Genomic DNA, 15492 nt, shown 5'->3' on the forward strand with positions numbered 1-15492 from the left:
TTTGTTAATATTAATGAATCCACTGCTTAAAAGTCACTTCCAAGCACCTATGAAATTAATGAGATCAATATAGAGATCAAGATTGAGAATTATTCCTCCAGATTCCCATGTCCAATATATGTTCAAAAGCCCCACTCAGAAATCGAAAATCTCAAACCTAACCTGTGCAAATCTGAACTCCCGAGGTTCTGCAAACCTGCTCTTCCTCATCTTACCCACATTGGTTGATGGCGACTTTGTTTGCTCACTGCCCAAGCACGTGGAGTGACCCAGGCCTCCTCTCTCTCACACACAACACGTGCTCCATCAGAGCATTTGGGTGACTCTACCTCCCAAAGACATCCAGAACCCAGTGGCTTCTCACTCTGTCCGTAGCTGTGACCACGGCCCCATCCTCTGTTACTGCAGTGGCCTTTGGACCAGTGTCCCCACCTTGTCCACACAGGTTATTGTCAGCAGAGCAGCAAGAGGGTTCTTTTAGAATATATCAGATCAGGTCACTTGGAGCTCCACATGCTCCAAAGACTCCCATTTTTTCAGGGTAAAAGCCAAAGGCCTGAGCTTGGCCTACAAGACCTACCAGGACCAGAAAAGCCTGCAGCCTTTCGTCTGCCTCTCAGCCACACTAGCCCTGCCAGTTCTCGAACATGCAGGCACACCTGCCTCAGCGCCTATTCTCGAATTACCTCACCTGGAACACGCTCCCAGAGCTTCAGGAACCCCCCATCTTCCTTAAATCTATTCAGACCTCACCTGCTCTCTGATGCCTGCCCCACTGAGGCTATGACCCGCTCTCTTCCCCTATGATGGTTTCAGTATTGCCCTACTTTTCCCCTATCATCTCCTTACATGATGTCATTTTCTTGTTTCATTAAGGCTTTGTTTATTGTTCATCTCTCCCCATGGAAGTTAAGCCCTACGGGGCTAGACGTCTTTGTATGGCTTGTTTGCTGGTGTTTAGAACAAGCCCTGATGCTTAGGAGACACGCAACATGCACACATGGGGTGAGCTGCTGAATTGTTCCCTTACCCCTATGGGGCTATGTATGATGATTGGCTCTATCCGCCCCACCACCAACCTGTAAGCTTCAGGAGACAGGGCCCCTGGCTTCCGGGGGACTCTGTACACTGTCGTGTGCAGAACAAAGCTCACTCAGTGCTGCCCTGAACTTCTCACATTTTTACAGAAGAGAAAAGTGCATTAGGACATTCAGAAGCTGCCTCCTCCGGAGCCTTGGTGTTGTCTCTTCCGTAGGGTGGCTTCTCTGGCTTGCAATCTGCCTCTATTCGCTGGGCTTCCTCCCTGGTGCCCTTGGTCTCTCCCATCTTAACCTTTCATGGAATCGTCACTGTTAATTTCTTTATATTTTCAAAATAATTCCAAAAAGAGAGCAAGGGAGTAAGTCTGTGAGACTGGAGCAAGACACATCCACGTGGCCACTTCTCTTACCTCAACACAAGGCAGCGCAGGCCAAAGTAGCTCAAGCCAGAGCGTAGCTTCCAACAGAGCCACAGGCGGACGGTGGCCTCTGCTTCAGTGAGGAGGAGGAGGGGACAGTGGTGCTGAGAGGGGACCCCACACTGGCCAGCTTGCCTGACCCTCGGCCCCCCGTGGAAGGCAGCAGCTGACACCCCCATCCTGGGGGGGTTGCTGGCAGCCACGAGAGCAATGGCTCAGTAGAGCAACTACAATCTGTCTACTAAGTGTTTTGTGTGCCATCTTAGGAGCACTACAACTATCCCATCTCACATACAGGTAGACTGAGGCTCAGAGAAGCTAAGGAACTTGCTTAAGATCCCAGTCAGTCAATGGGAAGGAAGAATTTATTTATTTTTATTTTTTTTTATTTATGATAGTCACAGAGAGAGAGAGAGAATGAGAGAGAGGCAGAGACAAAGGCAGAGGGAGAAGCAGGCTCCATGCACCGGGAGCCCGACGTGGGATTCGATCCTGGGTCTCCAGGATCACGCCCTGGGCCAAAGGCAGGCGCTAAACCGCTGCGCCACCCAGGGATCCCGGGAAGGAAGAATTTAAACCAGGACCATTTGGCTCCAAAATGTATAGTTGAGCTACTGTAATGGACTGAAAAGTGGTCCCTGTTTTGCAGTAGTTTAATAACACCTCACCCAATACCTCCCCTTAGTTGTATGGGTCAACTACACAGGTTCAAATATTCTCGAAAAAAAATCAGAGTGCACTTTACTACACATCTGTTGGTGTTTGCAGATTTCACTAGTAGTTGAAACATGGAGCTGGGGATTTGTTAGGTATGACTGAAGGTGCCACATGGCGGGGAAGGAAGCATCCCCACTAGAGGCGGGACGTGAATCCTGCTGAGATTCTCCCGAGCTCATCCCGTGGCTCATGGTCTCGTAGTTCTCGCCAGGAAACACGTGGTGGCAGCACTCGCGCGGGCTCCCACCCGGGTTTCGCCCCGCGCCGCCCTCCGCAGCATCGCTGCTTTCACTGGGAGTCAGATGCTGGCAACATTTTGCATCCATAACTGACCTTTCCACATAAAAGTGCTACCTCTCACTATTTTTTTAAAGTGTTTTTATTTATTTATTCATGAGAGACAGAGAGAGAAGCAGAGACACAGGCAGAGGGAGAAGCAGGCTCCACGCAAGGAGCCCGACACGGGACTCGATCCCGGGACTGGGGATCATGCCCTGGGCCCAAGGCAGGCGCCAAACCGCTGAGCTACCCAGGGATCCCCAGATTGTAATAGTCTAATTTTGTGGTTATGTTTTGTGTAAATAAAAATCACACGTATTTTAAATACAACATAAATATTAATAATCCCCAGACCTATCAATGAAATTCTATAAATAACATGCATCTTCTACATTAAAAATTCCTCAATAATCGCATAATTTGAAGCTGTCGAGAACTAAGAGTTGCAGACTGGGGTTATGCTATTCAGTCTTTCGACATTGGTTTGTGGAGCTGCTTCTCCATGCCAGGCACTGTTCCAGGTCCTGGGGGTACAGATGTGGGTACAACAGTCAGAAATCCTGCCTGGCGCTCATGGAGTTTACCTGTTGGGGGGGTGTGTGTGCGGGGGTGCTTGGGGGCCAAGTGGGATCCGTGCTTCCTGGAAACTAAAGCAGGAAGAGGGCCGAGGTGGTGCACACCCAAGGGTGGAGGCAGTTACCTGGCTGGGCAAGGTGACAGCTGAAGGAAGACATGCAGGTGTGACAGCTTGAGCCAATGGGCTATCTGGACAGGGGGCGCGGATGACAGAGAGAAAGTGAAGCACGGTGCACCTGGCCTATTCCAGGAACATAAGGCCACACAGGAGGGCAGGAGGGCAGGAGGGCAAGAGGCCAGCCCCTTAGCAAACCAGCCAACATGCTTTCCTGCATCAAGACCCCTCTAAAATCAGGCGAAGTTTGGCTTATGTTTGAAAATCTTCAGGAACACGTCTCTTGCTTACATGCAACTTCCTTCTGCTCATGTGATTGGAAATGCACACACGTTAATAAAGGAGGTAAAAAAAAAAAAAAAGTGCTCACCTTCGGTGATGGAGAGTTCACTCAAACATGAAAATTTCAGACCCCCAAAGGGCGCTCTGGGTGCAAAGCGGCCACGAGACCCCTTTTCTCCACATTGTCGTGCCGGTGCGGAGAGAGGCCAACGAGACAGACGGTGAGGGCACAGCCCCATCCTAGAAAGGAGACGGCAAAGGTCCAGAGAGGACGCCTGCTCCCAGGCAGGAGCAGCAGCAGCAGGACCCGGGTCCCAGGGACTCGGCGCCGCGGCCCCGCCGTCCTCGCTCCTCCCGCTGGGGGGCGCGCGAGGCCCGCGGCCGGCGCCGGCGGAGGGCGGGACTGGGGGCGGGGGGGGGGGGGAGCAGGGGGCTGTGCATCGCTCCGAAGGAGACCTTCCACGTTTGGCAAAAAGAACAGGGGACAAAACAAAACAAAACATCTCCCTAGCTCCCAACAAAGTCAGAGATGAAAGCAGACGGTTTTAGCATGGCAAATAGGAAAATAAACAAGTGCTTGAAACGGGTAAGTTTTTCCTTAAATTTGTTTTTGCAAAGGGTTTTTTTTTTTTTTCTTCCCTGAAAAACAAAATACTAAAATAGCAAGTTATGTTTTCATTTATGAATCCTTCTCAAGAGGAAATCTAATAATAACAAGGGGTTCCCATTGGACTCCAGCTTATTTCATAATGTAAATCTATTTCTATCCTCTGGGGAAAGAAACCTGTCCCGAGCCAGGTAGTTCTCATTTAAATTGGTGATTTTGTTCATTTGTATTTCTTCCTCTTCTTTTACCTTGAACAACCTCTCAAACTGGAGAGATGCGTTAGATTCTAGAGCTGTGTATGGGACTGGGGGCCTCTAGCTAGTGCTAGAGGATGGGGGATGACAGCAAAATGACTTGTTTTGCTTTGATCTGTGTGGGTTGGGAAAGGTAGTTTGCCCCTCACCAGGTTTTATCTAATTATACCACATGTTCATACCTTGAGAGAGCAGGGTCATGTGCTGGAAAGGGATAAAAGGCTTAAGGCAGTCCCACGTTCCAATCTCAGCTGGGTTCCTCGGAGGATGTAAATGATTTCACTTCTTGGAGCTTCTGTTTCCTCTTCTATAAAATAGAGATGATAATAATGTGGTGGATTCAAAATGGCAGTCAAGTCTCTGACCCTCCTCCCACGGAGAGGTGGAGTCTCAGCGCCCTACCTGGAACCCAGGGCGGGGAGGTGTACCGTGGCTGCCTTGACCAAAAGAATATGGAGGGAGCGATGTGGTTCTGAGCAGCTCCCACTGCCTGCCACTCCTGGAGCCCTGAACAGTAGGTGAGCACACCAAGTGCCTATCTTGGGGAGCTGTTGTCAATTTTCCCATAACAAATACCTCCAAGGCACCCAGCCCAGAACTGACACGCAGTGAGTGCTCAGTAAATAGCATCATCATCATTCTCGTTGTTTGCATTTTCTTTCCATAGGACTTTTTTTTTTTTTTTCAACTGTGGGCTGAGAATCCTCTCTGAGCTCAAGAGGACAACAAAATCCCTCACAGCTGACTTGCCTGGGAGTCCACAGGCTTCACGACTGCAAATCCTCCGGAGTCTAAGCAAGTCAGGTGCAACAGAGCCACTGAGTCCAGCCTTTGCTGGCACTTGCCTTAGGCACATGCTCTGTCGGTGAGCAGGACGTGCTGGCCCTGCATTCCAGGGACACCACAGGGCATACAGTGCAGCTCTGTGCTTGCCTTTTGCTTTTTCTCCTGTAAATCTCCTTAACTACCCAAACTCAGAAGGCAACCAAATACAACCGGGTTTAGAGAAGGCATGGTGGCAAGAGATTGTCTTTAAATGCAGCTGCTGATACTGGGCTTCATGGAGAAGTTGAGGGCTTGCCAGCCAGCCTGAGAGCCTCTCAAGCATTCACCCTCCCCATGGCCTCCAAGTGACCTTATCATTTGGTGACAGGTATTTAGGGGATACTCCTGGTGATGACACTAGACATCCTGGGACCATCAAGGCAGTAGTAATGTTGGGATATAAAGTACCCTTAATGTAGTGAACTTAAAAAGAACTCAGAATCCCGAGAAATGGCATATGCTGATTCCTAATCTGTCCGGCATGAGCCTACGGCTCCCCATCCCTACTGCTACTGGCTGCTTCTCTGGCCAAGACTACTGGTCAACCTCTTCTTACTGACCAATCATCCTGCCACCACTCTGACTTCTATAGAAGCCATCATCTTCTCTGCAGCCTTCTGGAAGCACCAGTGTCACGGTATGGCCACACCACTCCCTCTTTCAACGACTTCAGTAGTTCCTCGGCAGACAGAAGAAAACATAGCAAGTCCAGGGTCTGGAGCCCAGGTTTCCTGGCCCAGGCTCTGTGTTTACCCCACCTGCTCTGACTCATGGCTCAGGCCAATATTATGCCCATTCCCAGACAGCTGGGGAAGTAGGGAGGAGTGGGCAATGAAGGTAGGGATGACACCGTCCAAAGGTGACAGACGCTGATGACTCAGTTTGAGGTGAGGTGAGGATCTTTTGTGTAAGGACTTTGTATTTCTCACAATCCACCTCTGGATTGTAACCTGGGAATCTCAAGATCATTCAAATGACTAAGAATGGAATAACTAACTTTGGATGATACGCTTCACCCCATTGGTGTTTTGGAACTGCTTGAAACAAGGCAGGCTTAACTAAAATCAAAAAGTAAAAAAGCAAAAACTGAAAAGAGAAGACTTCTGGCCAAAGCTCCCATGTTCCCCAGCAGACTGGGACCGGGCACTTCAGTTCTCCTGCTAATGCTTCCAAACCCCTCTGCTCCCCCAAGGACTGCAGCTCTGCACTAAGGCTCCCATGCAGCCCTCATGACCTCCTCTGTTCCCACTTGGAAACCAAGCTTCAGGACTCCCGGGTGGCTCAGCAGTTAAGCATCCAATGCTTGATCTCGGCAGGATCTTGATTGTGAATTAAAGCCCCACATTAGTCTCTATGCTGGGCATGGAGCCTACAAAAAAAAAAAAGAAAGAAAGAAAGAAAGAAAGAAAGAAAGAAAGAAAGAAAGAAAGAGAAAAGAAGCTTCTATTTTTTGTGTTTCCGATCTCTCTTGTCATAGGAACTTGTGTTTTTAGTTCCTCCCTCAGGGTCATAGCACACAGCTCCATGGTATTCCCACAGGATTGACCCTGGTTTCTTCTGTTGACCTGGCACACAGCCCCCGCTCACTTCTGTTCTCCCCCGGGCCTCATTACCTTCGAAGGACACTCCCTGGGTGGCATCTTGTTGCTCTTGCTCGCTTTCTTACCTACTAAGTATCGCACGGGGGACAGAAAGACAAAGGGGCTGGCAATTTCCACCTGGTGGGCTCTGTGTTTAACAAGGGAGCCCGTACACACAGGCAGTTATGAGTGTGCAGGGTGTTTGTGGGTGGTTCTAAAAAGCGCTTCTACATCAGCTGTGATTTGTTTGAACTCTCTCCATTTCCGGGGGTCAGTGCTGGTCCTGCAGATGAACAGGGAAAGATCCTGCTCTGGCGCAGTGTGAAGAGACAGCGGCAATGCACCTGAACAAATAGATCCCGTGGCACTGCTAAAGTTTCATTTCAGAGTCACCCTTTCTTGACAAGCTGTCTCATCACTGTAAAACTTTTGTTTTATGGTTTTGACTTTTTAGTTCAAGACCAAACCTATGATTTAGGTAAGCATCGACTGGCAGGCAGCTTATAGTTTAAGCTATAGTTTAAGTTTTCGGTATTCAGAATCAGCTCTCAAATCAACCCTCTTACTGAATTACAATCTTTATATCTCACTTATTAAAAATAAAAATTTATAAAAGTGGATGAACTCAGTAACTTTTCCTTTATCAATATATCAAGACTCTTCTGTTGTTGTTAGAAGCTCTTACAGTACAGGTGGCCCCCTGCCTCCCCTGCCTTGGACTGGGTCCAGGTCAAGGTCAGCCAAGTTGCTGCTCTTGGTTCCCAGAGACCTTCAGCTGCCTTGCTCGCCAGGCACTGAACAGAATAGACATAGATCTTCACACTTGTTGCTGTAACTATCTGTGTGTAATTTTCCCAGACAAGATTCTTTTTTCTGCCTCCGGAATAATGGGTTCCCTTTCTGTGTCTGAGGCAAGAATTGGCTGTCTTTACATAGAGGAGCACTGACAGTTCAGTTTGCTTCTGACAATAGTTTTAGGTAGATAATTAGAATAACATTCATCTTAGGAAAAGGTCTGCATGTTTTATACAGAACTGAACATTCTGATTTGAATCAAAAGATCATTTTTTGAAGCTAGAGTTCTGCTCATTTTATTGCCAGAGCTATGATGAAATCTGTTTATGTTCAAATTTTGTAACATCCTGTGACTTTGAATTCTTCTTTGGACAGTTTTTAATGAAGCCAGGCTTTATGGTTGGTGGGGAAACCAGACAGTGCATTCAATGTTCACTTATTCATCTAGAACATGTTTGGGAGGTACTGAGGTCCACGACGTAGACACAGAGTGGGCAAGTCAGGCACCTTCCTTGCCTGGAGGAGCTCACTCTGTAGCAAAAGCAACAGATATGAAATAACATTTTAAAGAATTACAAATATGGATGCTGCTGTGGGGGAGGTAGAGCCTGTAAGGAGGCTGGATGTGGGAGGTTAGGGAAGGGTGGGCATAGGTGCAACCCCAAACAGCTCAGGGAAAAGTTAGGGAGATGAGATTCTAAGAAAGAGGGCACACTGATAACCGAGTGAGCTACTGAGACAAGCCCTGGTGCCCACGAGCCCCAGCTATACTTTGGGTGTGGATGTGGACCTCCGAGCAGCCAGGCACTCAGTGCCTACCAACTGATGGCTTCATCGGCACATTATGGGTTAAATCACAAATACTGAAAAGTTGACTGAAGAGGTTGAAGAGGTTGAGAAATTATAATATAAGAATTAGAGAAAAAGAAACATTCTGGTAAGTCTGGTATTTGTCACATTTGAAGGCTATTCTTCAGAATGATTGGCTTTTAAATGATTGGTTATCAAAAAAAAAATAAATGATTGGTTATCTGTATGTGAATATTATCATTTTATGAAGATGAGCAGAGGAAATGCTTTTATGAGGAGAAGAGAATGAAAGACAGAGTCTAACTTGTATTACTCTTGGATTGAAAGCAATTCCAGGGAAGGGTTGGGTGCTACAGTTAAAAAAATAGTTCTCATCTGGTGGTGCCACGCTTGCTTCTGCCGATGAAATCTGCCCAAGTTCATGCCGCTGCCAATGGTGAGGAGGATTTGGAGCAGTCTCTTTGTAACTCATTTTGGACTCATTTAGGGACCACTGCCTTCTCCTGCTATTTGGGAGCAGCTGTGACCCAGACAAGAACACAACTTCCATTTAAGGCCCAGGACACTGGTTTATAAGACAAAAGAAAAGTGTTGTGATGCAAAACACAGACACACACACAGATACACACAGACACACACAGACACATACACATACCTCTCTCAGGGAGAGCAGGGATTTCTCTGAAAAGAAGCTGGCCCAGATTGAGGGCTTAAAAAATAACCCCCTGAAAGTAGATAAGGGAGAACTGATGAAAGCAAGGTAAGCAGATAGATATAGTGGTAATCTGAGGGGCTCAGTCCTTGAAGGCCCATCACCTATCAGTAGGACAAGAGAATGATCTGTGCCCAAGAGAAAGAAAAATTCTGTGCTTAGTGTTTCAGGTGCTGTGCCACGGCTCTGAGATACTTAAGGCCGGCATCTCTGACTCTTAAAGAAATACCAACAAGGTCTGATGTCATTGGTCTGGTGTAGATAGATGGTTTAGGCCAGAGGTATCCTGGAAAAAAATTTACAAAACCTCTCTTACTGCCAACCATTTGGTGAGTGAGCTCGGGTGAAGGAGGGCAAGGCTGATGCCATTAATATTGGTGCAGAGAGAAGTAGACCCACTTGCTGGCCTCATCAAGACCCTCCAGTGGTGGGGACAGTAAGCAGAACTCCCAGTTACCGCTTACTCCCACACCTCCCTCCAAAACGCTTTTTCCAAAAACAACTTTGGATACATAAAAAAGGCAAGGACCCTTCCACACGGAGGTTACACGATAAACAGTTTTGCTATAAAGAAGTAGAGCAATTTAGGGTTTTAAAGTTGGATTAGCTTAACAAAGACCATCCTGTCAAATATTCCACAGAATGTACTCTGCATACAGACTGCATGTTTGGGCATTCATTGACACCTGATAATAGTGTACCATAATTATGGGAGTGCTCTGGGGACAGTTAATTAAGTCCCTTTGATGGGAATGCAGCCTCGTGTTTATGACTGGGGTAACAAGGAGACAATCTGCCTTTCATTAGCACATAATAACATCTCACTTTTATGGGAAGTTCCTTCAGTTGATTTTTAATTAGATTAAACTGAAGGATGAAAGTCAACTTCTGCTACACAAAGCCCTGGAAAGGAAGACCACTGTGTTTAACACAGTAATTGAACATGAAAGCCACATACTTCAAAGGTACACACAAATAAGAGAAGTATGTTTTCAAAAGATCCCTGAACCAGTAAAGGCTAATTTCAGATGGGCCCAGGGTTTTAAATTTAAGTGAAAGCTTCCATCCTGGGACTAAATGTTGTGCAGACCTGGGGTATGCAACACAGGCGTCCTTACTGCATCTTCTAAAAAATACACAAAAGGGCATCCAGTTCAGTGGGTGCAAAGATTGTGTCACTTTCAAATTCCTAGTAGAAGTGACTATACTGAAGAACAAACAAGTGGATGTTTCTTTGCTGAATAAGTTTTCCAAAGAAGAATCTCTGCTTTCATAAATATACATTCCTTTTTCTGAGCAATAAATATGTTTAAGTCATATGAAATTTTTTTTTAAGTCATATGAAATTTTAAGTCATGTTGCCACTTTGGCTTCCGGAGAGCCTGATATTAAATATGGCTCTCCTCTAAGTGAGGGGCTGAGGTTTGCCAGCACCTCTTGAGAACACCAGGTCATGTCTGGATTGTTCTTGTTTTTGTAGCCCTACATTCTGTTTGCTCAGATGCACTAAGCTATTTTGATATTTTATTTGTCTTGTTGAATTGTAGGTATACCCGTTAGCTGCCTTGAATTATTTTGGGAATAAAGTGGGATGTAAATAAGTAAGTAAAGAAACATTGATTGCAAAAAAACTCAAGCAATTTAAGTCTACTAAAGTAATGCAGTAAAATCAAAGCCACGAATAGAGATCAACCCTTCAAAAGGAGAGATAATAAAGCATGAAGATAAACAAAATAAAAGTTTATAACTACTCTACTCTACCTACAACCATTTGCTATCAGGCCAAGGTGATGTTCCTTATTTTACCTTCCCTTCAAAATACATCAAATTCTTAAAACTTCCTGGTCCTTAATGGAAATGAAGCTCAAAGGTCCGGCCTCCAGGGATTCCCAAACATGCCCTAGTGTCTAGTCCTGCAGACATTGCAATTAAGTATTGTCTGTGAGTTTTGATAAGCACTGAGTCTGTCAAAGGTAAACTATTTTAACCAAAATCATCATGCAATATCTGTTATTTTGTGGATCATATATAATGCATGCCTCAGCTGCCAGACATGAAGGAAGTGAAGTTGATGTTGTACTAGAAGAGCTTCTAGACAGACACAACAAATACATAAATTATTTCTATATGAAAAACTGAATCTTCTCAAGTTCTTAGAGCAACTGAGCTCTCACATTTTTACACCATACAACATAACAGAGACAACTTTAGCTTCTTTTTTTCTTTAATTTTTTTTAAGTTTTTATTTATTTATGATAGTCACACAGAGAGAAAGAGAGGCAGAGACACAGGCAGAGGGAGAAGCAGGCTCCATGCACCAGGAGCCCGATGTGGGATTCGATCCCGGGTCTCCAGGATCGCGCCCTGGGCCAAAGGCAGGCGCCAAACCGCTGCGCCACCCAGGGATCCCAACTTTAGCTTCTAAATCTTTAAGGATACAATGCCAAAAATAAATGCAAGCCTTAGATTTAAAACTATAAATTACTGATATGACCAGAATTAGTTTAGAATAGGGAAATTACTGGTACTAACATTATTTTCATTCATCTAATTGATTGGTCTGCTCATTTAAATATTTATGATATTTTTTAATTTTTTATTTTTATTTATTTATGATAGTCACAGAGAGAGAGAGAGCGAGGCAGAGACATAGGCAGAGGGAGAAGCAGGCTCCATGCACCGGGAGCCCGACGTGGGACTTGATCCCGGGTCTCCAGGATCGCGCCCTGGGCCAAAGGCAGGTGCTAAACTGCTGCGCCACCCAGGGTTCCCAATATTTATGATATTTTATTTAGTATTTTAAGAGAAATGTTGATTTGTCAGACTGAAGCCAACTAAAAGAGATAGAATAGAGAAGTGATTTTTAGCGCTGTATCCAAGTCATATTAGGAAGTGTGAAGAAATTACCAAAGAACAGAATTGGAAAGAACAGTTATTTGGAAGCCTATCAAATGAAGGAAGTCTAATTTATTCTGACAAAACAAGGGCCATAGGTAGAAAGAAATTTTAACTCAATGTTAAAAAGCTTTTGAAACTTGCAAGTGTTTAGAAACAGAATGACATGCCTTGAAGATTTAAGCAATACTTCTGGAAGTGTTGGAGTGGGTGTCCCCATCAGTTACAGCATTGAGAGGATCACCACATTGGGTATATAGCAGGACTAGATAGATTCAAAGTCTCTTTGGGTGTAAAATTCTGTTTGTTGCAACATATTTGCTATTGCTAAATGGAGGAAGGGCGTAGCCCAATAACTGGTTTGCATAATGTTGGTCATGTAAAAATAAGTGAAAAACTATCAAAATAAATATGTGAACTTTAGAATAATTAACTTAAGTCATCCCATCTAAGATTAGCTAATCTGCCCTCACCACTGTTTTGTAGCATAACTCCTAGTAAGAAGCAGTTAGAATATGTAATTTGCATGCAGGAAGATGCTGGGATTTCACAGACCCTACAAGAACAGGTTGAATAACTATTTATATTTCTTAATAGATACTTGCATGTGCAGCAGAATTTTGCGTGAGAACTACTTTTCATTTTACCAGAATGTCTGGTAATAAGACTATAGAATCACAGATTGTCGGGCAAGGCTGTGAAGTCACAAGTCACAAAATATGCCAAAAATAATCTGAAAACTATGAAGAGCCAAGTTCCCAGTCCCAACAGTTATTCTTGAGATAATTCTGAGAGATAGAACATAATAAAAAAATATTAGTATCCAGCTTGTTGTTCACAGATAATATTATTGTAAAGGACCAGGTCCTAACATTTATTAGAAAAAAAGGAAGGCCTAAATTTTTAAGACACAGTCAATAGATAAATGAATTTTATTTTGAGGCAATAAAGGATTGCCATAAAATTTTTTCCATATCTTTTATTCCATAAGAAAATATGGAATAGACCCTACTTCAATGCCCATCAAGAAAATATGTAAAGATATCAGATAAAGAGCTAGTATCCAAAGAACTTATCAAACTTAACATCCACAAAACAAAAAAATCCAGTCAAGAAATGGACACAAAATATGAACAGAAATTTCTCCAAAGAGGACATGCAAATGGCCAACAGACACATGAAAAAAATGTTCAACATCACTCAACATCAGGGAAACACAAATCAACACCACAATGAGATTCTACCTCCCACCAGTCAGAATGGCTAAAATTAACAACCCAGGAAACAACAGATGTTGGCGAGGATGCAGAGAAAGGGGAACACTCTTATGCTATTGGTGGGGATGCAACCTGGTGCCGCCACTCTGGAAAACAATATGGAGGTTCCTCAAAGAGTTAAACATAAAGCTACCCTACAACCGAGCAATTGTACTACTAAGTATTTATCCAAAGGATATAAACATAGTGATTCGAAGGGGCACATGCAGCCCAATATTTATAGCAGCAACGTCCACAATAGCCAAAATATGCAAAGAACTGAGATGTCCATTGATAGATGAATAAATAAAGAAGATGTGGTATATAAATAAAACAGAATGTTACTCAGCCATCAAAAAAATGAAATCTTATTATTTCCCATGACGTGGATGGAACTAGAGGGTATTATGCTAAGTGAAATAAGTCAGTCAGAGAAGGACAAATACCATATGATTTCACTCATATATGGAATTTAAGAAACAAAGCAGATGAACAAAGGAGAAGGGAAGGAAAAATAAAATAAGATAAAAACGGAGAAAGAGGCAAGACATAAGAGACTCTTAACTATAGGGAACAAACTGAGGGTTGCTGAAGGGGGGGGGTAGGTGGGGAAATGGGGTAATTGGGTGATGGGCATTAAGGAGGGCACTTGTCGTGATGAGCACTGGGTATTATATGCAACTGATGAATCACTAAATGCTACCCCTGAAACTAATAATACACACTATATGTCAACTAAATTGAATGTAAATTTAAAAATTTAAATGAAAGAAAATATGTAAAGAAAATTTGATTCACAGGTGTAGCAAGGTCTTGGACTTTCTGCACAAATGTCCTTTCTGGGATTAGCATAAATTATGCTATTAAATATGAAACATAAGTAACAGTTGTAGAAAAGTTTAAGTTAAAACATTATTACATGACTGAAATGGTAGTATAGAGAACTTCAAAACTACCTCCTCCCCCGCCCCATCTAAAGCAATGATTAAGCTAGAAAAACCTGTCAGAATTAACTTTTTGGATCCCTGGAATATAATTTAAAAACTTACGACAACTGGAGAATGATTAAAGAAGAAAGAAACTACTGAAATTCAATGAGAGATAATGGTGGCATTTTTCTCTACCTGCCTATGATCCTCCTGCCCCAGCATGGCAGTAACCAGGAATCCATAATGCAGCTTGCTAGAACCAGTGGGAGCAGAGTGGGCCTTGTTATCAGAGGATTGTGTTTGTGGGCTTTGATCTGTCTGAGGATTGGCCCCAGGGAGGCTGGGGCAGGAGTAGGGGGCAGATAAACTGTTTTTCTACCTTGGAGCTTTCTCAGGGCTGGATGGCCTCCTATGTAGTATTTGTCAAATACGTTCAAAGGCATATACACTAGCAGAAGCCACCCACCAAAGGGCAAGCAGCAGACCAAAAAGCCAGGGAAGGATAAGGAAAAATTAAACAACACATTCTTAAACCACTAAAGGATCAAAGAAGAAATTGCAAGAGAGAGTAGGAAAATATTTTGAGACAAATGAAAACAAAAACACAATATAGCAAAACTTATGGGTTGCAGGGAAAGCAGCGCTCATAGAGAAATTTATAACTATGGATAGTGACATTAAAAAGGAAGGTAGAGGGATCCCTGGGTGGCGCAGCGGTTTAGCGCCTGCCTTTGGCCCAGGGCGCGATCCTGGAGATGGGGATCGAGTCCCACGTCGGGCTCCCGGTGCAAGGAGCCTGCTTCTCCCTCTGCCTATCTCTCTCTCTCTCTCTCTCTCTCTCTCTCTCTCTCTGACTATCATAAATAAATAAAAAATAAATAAATAAAAGGAAGGTAGGTCTCAAATCAATAACTTAACTGTCCACCTTTAGGAACTAGAAATGGAAGAGCAAACTAAAACCAAAGCTAGCCATAAGGAGGAAATAATCATGATTAGTATAGAGATAAATGAAATAGAGAGTAGAAAAACAAATAGGTTAAAAATTAGTCCTTTGAAAAGATCAACAAAGTTTAAAATCTAAGAAAAAAGATTTAAATTACTGAAATAAGAAAGTACCAACTTTACAGAAATAAAAGGGTTATAAAACAATACTATGAAAACTTGTACATCACAAATGAGATAACCTAGACAAAATGAACAAACTCCTAGAAACAACACACTACCAAAACTGACTAGAGAAGAAATAGAAAATCTCAATGGCCTATAGTAAGCAAAGAGATTAAATCAGTAACCAAAAACCTGCCAACAAAGAGAATCCCAGGATGGTGACCTCTACCAAATATTTAGAAAATTAAACGTAAGCTTTCCTCAAATGCTTTAAAAAAGTGGTAAAGGAAGAAA

The 15492-nt window shown here is 43.7% G+C and overlaps 1 long non-coding RNA gene across 4 annotated transcripts; it reads right to left on the minus strand.

Moving 5' to 3' along the window:
• Nucleotides 1-2539: 2539 nt before the first annotated feature.
• LOC144315429 (uncharacterized) lies at nt 2540-4823 on the minus strand. 4 transcript variants are annotated; one of them, XR_013381112.1, is made up of 3 exons: nt 4692-4823; nt 4472-4596; nt 2540-3668 (listed from the first exon to the last, which is right to left on the minus strand). It is a non-coding gene; the product is annotated as an uncharacterized LOC144315429 (long non-coding RNA). The 4 variants fall into 4 exon arrangements; XR_013381113.1 differs by lacking the exon at nt 4692-4823 and having other exon boundaries at nt 2540-2979; nt 3517-3668; nt 4472-4648; XR_013381114.1 differs by lacking the exon at nt 4692-4823 and having other exon boundaries at nt 2540-2979; nt 3156-3668; nt 4472-4648.
• Nucleotides 4824-15492: the final 10669 nt, after the last annotated feature.

This window comes from Canis aureus, chromosome 6 (genome assembly GCF_053574225.1).
Source record: "Canis aureus isolate CA01 chromosome 6, VMU_Caureus_v.1.0, whole genome shotgun sequence".
In the NCBI taxonomy this organism is placed as follows: domain Eukaryota; kingdom Metazoa; phylum Chordata; class Mammalia; order Carnivora; family Canidae; genus Canis; species Canis aureus.